This window comes from Grampus griseus (genome assembly GCF_964374135.1).
Source record: "Grampus griseus genome assembly, chromosome: 1".
In the NCBI taxonomy this organism is placed as follows: domain Eukaryota; kingdom Metazoa; phylum Chordata; class Mammalia; order Artiodactyla; family Delphinidae; genus Grampus; species Grampus griseus.
The window spans coordinates 177,174,630-177,180,940 of record NC_139017.1 but is presented as its reverse complement, the minus strand read 5'-3'; positions in this window follow the sequence as shown (position 1 = coordinate 177,180,940).

The window sequence follows — 6,311 nt, the reverse complement described above, 5'->3', positions numbered from 1 at the left end:
GGTTGGGAGTCGCCTGCTGATGCAGGGGACACGGGTTCGTGCCCCGGTCCAGGAAGATCCCACATGCCGTGCAGCGGCTGGGCCCGTGAGCCATGGCCGCTGAGCCTGCGCGTCCGAAGCCTGTGCTCCGCAACGGGAGAGGCCACAACAGTGAGAGGCTCGCGTACCGCAAAAAAAAAAGAATATGCAAAAGGTTTAAATATAAATACAAAACAAATTCTTATAAATCAGCTTATAATCCAATAGAAATATGGGGAAAATGTTTGATCAGGTACTTTACAGAGGAGATACTGAGGTGACTAATGAACATATGAAGAGATGCTCAGCCTTATTAGTCACAGGGACATGTATATTAAAACCGCCATTGTACACCAGACGGCTAAAAGTAAAAGACAAACAATACCAAATTGTGCTAAGTATGTAAGCAGTACACACTGCCGTTAGGAGTGCACATTGGTACACCTTTTGGAAAACTGTTGAGATTATCTACTAAAGGTCAACATATATTTACCCTGAAGTGCTATTTCTGAATATATACCCAAAAGAAATGCACGCATATGTGTACCAAAAACATGCATTACCGCGTCCAAGCAGCATCACCATAATAACCCTAAAATAGAAACAGTCCACATGTCTGTCAACAGCATGGATTAATACCTTAGGATACATCCACACATTACAACGCTGAAAATGGACCAGAGCCACGTGGACGACTTTCAAAATCAAAATGATCAACAACAACAAAAACAAAAACCCAGACACAAAAGAACACATACTTCTGATCTTATTTACACAAAGTTTTTTTTTTAAGGCTGAACTAGGGAATTCCCTGGCGGTCTAGTGGTTAGGACTCGGTGCTCTCATTGCTGGAGCCCCAGGTTCGATCCCGCTTCTGAGAACTAAGATCCCGCAAGCCGAGCATCTCAGTCAAAAACTGAAGAAAAGAAAGAAGAAAAGGCTGAACTAAACCCTAGAATTTCAGGATGCATGCTGCTGTACAGAAAGACTCGGGCTTGCCAGTCTGTAAACAGTGTCCTCCCAGCAGGAAAGAAGGGCTTTGCACCAGGGTGTCACTAAACCCACTACTTAGTTCAGCTGCCTTTTTCCTTTCTTTTGTAGTAAGACTTTCCAGGTGAAGGAAACAGTGCATTGATTTAAATCCTGGTACAAGCCCTGCATCTTGCTGCATACCGTCACTCTGAGTAGCACAGCTGTGTATGTCCTAGGTTCACCTGGCTTCGCCTGTAGCTGCAGTAGCGGTTCCCATGCTGACAGTTTCCCACTTCAAGCTGCTGAGATTTCTCCAGCACCTTGAGAGTCTGCACCTCCTCCGAAAGGTGCAGCTACAGTGCAGGGTAGCTAAGGCCCTCAGTGGCACCCCTCCGCCAGAAGGGACTGGAAGATGGTAAATAAGTGCCTCAGCGATCCATCCTACAGCAGGACAATGATAAAGCTTGCTCCATTTGACTTCTCAGGGCGCCCCAATACGACTGAGCCCCAGTTGCCCACACTGGTGACCTGGTCATTCATGTGTGTGTTATTAGGTTTTCTCCCTTCCCCATCTTATTCTCCTTACTCCTGCTTCCTGGAATCACCTCCTACCAGCTTGGGCAGGAGAGCGGGGAGCAAACTAAGACATGGGCATGTCTGTTACACCTATTTTTTAAAAAGCCTGAAAGCAATGAACATAAAAGTCAGAAAAGTGATTACCTCTTGGCACAGACTGAGAGCAGAAGAGCTGGGTGATAGAGACAGCACGAGATGGATTTCTAGGGAGTTGGCAAATATTCTGTCTAGACCTGACTGTGGTTCCATGTGTATGATAAATCATGGAGCTGTTCGTTTTGTTTTTTGCACTTTTCGGTTATATTTCGTAATACAAAAGTTTAATAATTCATGGGCATGAAGATAAAAGATTAAAATCATTTGAAAACTTAATAGGTCTTAAATGTATTAGTTGTATAAATAATGCTTAAATGTTAGAAAGTCCCGTTTAGTAGATTCAGAATTTTGACATATTGAACACATAGGTAAAGCGCAAAAGCCACCGGAAACTTTCAAGATCCCAGTGAGCATAACCCAGGAGCTTCCGCTCTCAAGACCTGCCCAAAGGCTGGCTTGCACTTCTCATGAATGTTGGGTGTTCACTGCTCTCTCAGGGGGACAGCAAATCAAAGTTGAGCTCGGCAGGCACTGGGCAGTAGCCCAAGCCTGGGGTTCCTGATCACCTGGCCGCTTCGAGAAAGAGGTTCTCGGGCGCCCCCGGGGAGGCTTCTTTTGCCAGGGTCCAGGAGCTGTCTCAACAGGGCTGCCAGATGGAGCACATCAAAATACAGGATGCCAGGGCTTCCCTGGTGGCGCAGTGGTTGAGAGTCCGCCTGCCGATGCAGGGGACACGGGTTCGTGCCCCGGTCCGGGAGGATCCCACATGCCGCGGAGCGGCTGGGCCCGTGAGCCATGGCCGCTGAGCCTGCGCGTCCAGAGCCTGTGCTCCGCAACGGGAGAGGCCACAGCAGTGAGAGGCCCGCGTACCGCAAAACAAAAAACAAAAACAAAAACAAAAATACAGGATGCCAAATATCGCCTGGAACGTGCTGAAACGTAAGAATTATTCGATGTTTAACTGAAATTTGAATTTAATTGGACGTCCTGCGTTTTCTCAGGTGACCCTGTGTCCCCGTGAGGCTGTATCCCAGTCCACGGACGAGGAGTCCACAGCCATCCTGGGTGCCACCGCCTTGATTCTAGAAACTAAGTCCAACATCCTTCAGCTCTAGCGCAGCCTGACATCCAGACACTGAGTTCCTGCCCTGGCTCAGCTCAGACTCTAGCCACAGCCCCTTTGTCCCAGCCTTTGGATGGCCCAGAGTCCAGGGTTCGGTGCCATAGGCTCCCTACAAGGAGGGCATATGTTCGGAAATCGTCTGACAGAGTTCCCAGGCCCGTCCATAACATTTCGTTTTAACCCATAACATACCTGTGCAGACACAAGAGTAACCACACAACTTCTACTGATGCCATCCTGTGTACATCAAATAAACGTGTTTGAGCGTCCACCATGTGTTTGGCCCTCTGTGCGCCAGGTTCTGCAGGAGGGTGCAAAAGGAGTTGGATTATCCTGCCCTCCTGGAATTCGCAATGCAGACTCTGGGCATGAGTGTGTGTGTGTGAGTGTGTGTAGGGCACGGAAGCTTCCCTGAAGAGTGAAAAGCAGTGCTGACTGAAGGACACCAGGAATCTGTTAACTCTGCATAAATGAAGGGAAGGCACCTTTCTCTACAACACTTGTGGAAGCACGCACTTTCACCAGCATGCACGTGCGCACGCGCATGCACACGCGCACACACATACATGCACACACACACACTCCTGCAGCTCTGGTACTGCCCAGTCCTCCTGAACTGGGAGCCAAAAGGCAGCCTTACGGACAAACGGTACATGGATGGGCAGGGGCGGCTGGAGGAGACAGAGAGGCTGAGAAAGGAGGGTGGAGCCCAGGCTGGGAGGTCAGTGCTGGTCTGATGATGCCGCCCCCCTCTCTCTCCCAGCCTGACCTGTGGAAAGCAGGCGCTCCACAAACACTCGCTGGATGAACCTAGGAGTGACCCCAAGCCTAACTGCGAACACTGCAGCCCTCAGGTGCTGCCGGAGGCTTGGGCCCCAGGGTCACCCAGTCCTGGGTTCGAGTCCCGGTTCAAGTCCAGCTCCAACCGTGAGTGCCAAGTGACGCTCACCAAGCTTCAGGCTTCCGGATCCAAAAAACATGGTAGGGGTTTTGCCCGCTTCCTAAAGGTAGGATGATTAAATGAGGTTTAAAGTACATAAAAGCCTTAACACAAGGCCTGGCACAAGATCTGTTGTTAAAAATGTAATTCATAAAAAAAAAAAAATGTAGCTGTGTGCTTTGCAGAAAAAGTGTTTACAAAGTTAAAAAAAAAAGAATTCAGCCGTAGAACCATGAATCCTTGCAAGGGTGGAAAATGCTTTAAAAGCACAATCTCTCCTTCCCTTTGTGCCAGAGAAATACTAGACATGCCTCTGGCTCCCCCGCCGGCCCTCCCAGGCGCGGGCGGAGAAGGTGGGGCTCTCCCACCACCTTGTGGACGCCCCGGAATGGCAGGTGACCGCCGCTGCTGTGGGGACCCACCTGGGGTCACCTCCCACCCTCCCCCTCCCCTTCCCTCTCTAGCACTGGAGTCCCAGCCGTTGGCTGAGCTGTTCCCACCACACTCAGGGGTGCAAAGGAACCGGCGTCCAGTTATTTATCGGGGGCTGATCTGGGCTTTGTCATGAACCATCACCAACTGCAGGCGTGGAGGGCATGCCCTCAGCCGCCCCGGGTTCTCACTGCCCTCCCCCACTGAGGCGGAGTAGCCCCCCCTTCAGGTCATCCCCCCACAAGGGGCCATCGCAGCTTTCAGTCCTGAGCAGGACCCACTCCTGCCCTCCCCCAACAGACTCCTGCCAGGGTTAGCGGAGGGCTGAGCCTTTACCCCCAGGGGTCCTCTCCACGCAGCCCCCCGTCGGCTTGGCCCCCTCCCAGCCTGCTGCCTCTGCCTTCCTTCCACGGTGCCCAGGGATGGGGGGTGGGCTTCGCTTGTTCCCTGCATGCCCTGTCGCCCTCTTTCCACTCTGGACTCCTGTCTAGACCCACGGATAAGACAGGGAATCTCGTCCACAGAGGGGGAGAAACACCGAGGTCCAGTCTGACCTTGGAGGGTTAAGAAAGGAAGCTTCTGACCTTGTAAGGTTAAAAGAGGTCAAAGGAATTTTTTAAGTCCTTTCTTAACAACACCTAGATTTCAAGCCTTTTCTCGGGCTGCAGAATCCTATTTTGAATATCAGAAATGAGGTATTAACTTTTGTTTTCTGAGCATCCCCAGCGGTCCCCTCCCTCCCCTCCCTCCCCTCCTCCAAGCTGATAAAAGCTAAACAAGCAGCTGGCACAGTACCCCGCACACCCACTTCCTCCAGGCCCTTCAGCCTCCCTTGCGGCTGGGCGTGACTGTGTCACTGAGTCCCGGCCAATGGAATGAGTGGGATGTGGGCCTTTTGCTAGCCTGGCTCAGGCAGACCCCAGACGGAAGGAGCCTGGGTCCCTGGATGACGCTTTGGAGGTCCCCTGTGCATCAGAAACACCCCTTTGGACTTCACACGACCCAAAATTAAGCGTCCATTGTGTTAAGCTCTGGGGATGTTGAGGTTTATAAGTTACAGCTGTGAGCTCTGCGCTAACAAAATAGCAGGTCATTGTGCGTAAAGACAAAATAGAAAAACACATTGGTATTTTTTCCAAACTGTTACTCCTGTTTAGAGATATGATGAGGTGGAACCAGTCCCCTGATGGCTCATCCTCCCCCACCTGACCAGCGACCGATGGGGCGTCATTCCTCCGTGCTACGTCTCTCCCTGCTGATGTCACTGTCCACAGTTTGGCTTCCTGCGTGCAAGTGATTCTCGAAAGACCGTCTCTGATCTCCAGACCTGTCTCTAGGGGCCTCCTTGTCTCAAAGGTCCCTCGAACTCATTCTGTATCAAAGCTACCCTGTGACTCGCCCCACCAGCCCAAATGCTCTCCTCTCCTTTGCCTGGGTGCTCAGGCTGGACACCTCCCTCCCTCCTCCCCATGCCCCCCACCTTCAACCTGTCACCAAGCCCTGTTGGTTTCACCCGCAAATGCCTAGGCAACCCACCACCTCTGTCTCTCCACCATCACTCACAGCCTGTCCTGCCTGGGCAGTTCTCTAAGATCCTCCCTGGTGCGCCCACCTGGCTCCCCTGATCCATTCCAACCCACTTTTCCACTCTGAGCTACATGATCTCTGCAAAATATAAATATGACTTATGTCACCCTCGCCACTGCACTAGACCCATCTAAGCTTCTCCTCATTCTTAGAAAATGACACAGTCCACGAGGCCCACAGCCTGAGCCCAAGCTGCCTCCAGCCCCCCCCCCAGCTCGCCTAGGCATCCCAGCCCCACTGGCTCTGTGCTCACCCTGCCCCCTCCTGTCACAGGAGCTCTGCACATGCTGCCCCCTCTACTGAGGATTAGCACACCTGTCCAGGGTCATTTCCTCAAGGACCCCCGGCCCTCCCATCAAAGTCACATCCCCTTATTATAAACTTCCCTAGAGCCACACGTCTTCCCCCAGTAGCACTTTGTGCTTTGTAATTTCACTACAGACTGTACAGTGTACTTACTTGCTCTGTCATTGATTCAATCCAGCTCCTATCCCAGGACCTTTGCACTTGCTCGTCCCTCCGCCTGGCATGACCTTCCCCCAGACATCAGCACAGCTAACGCCCTCA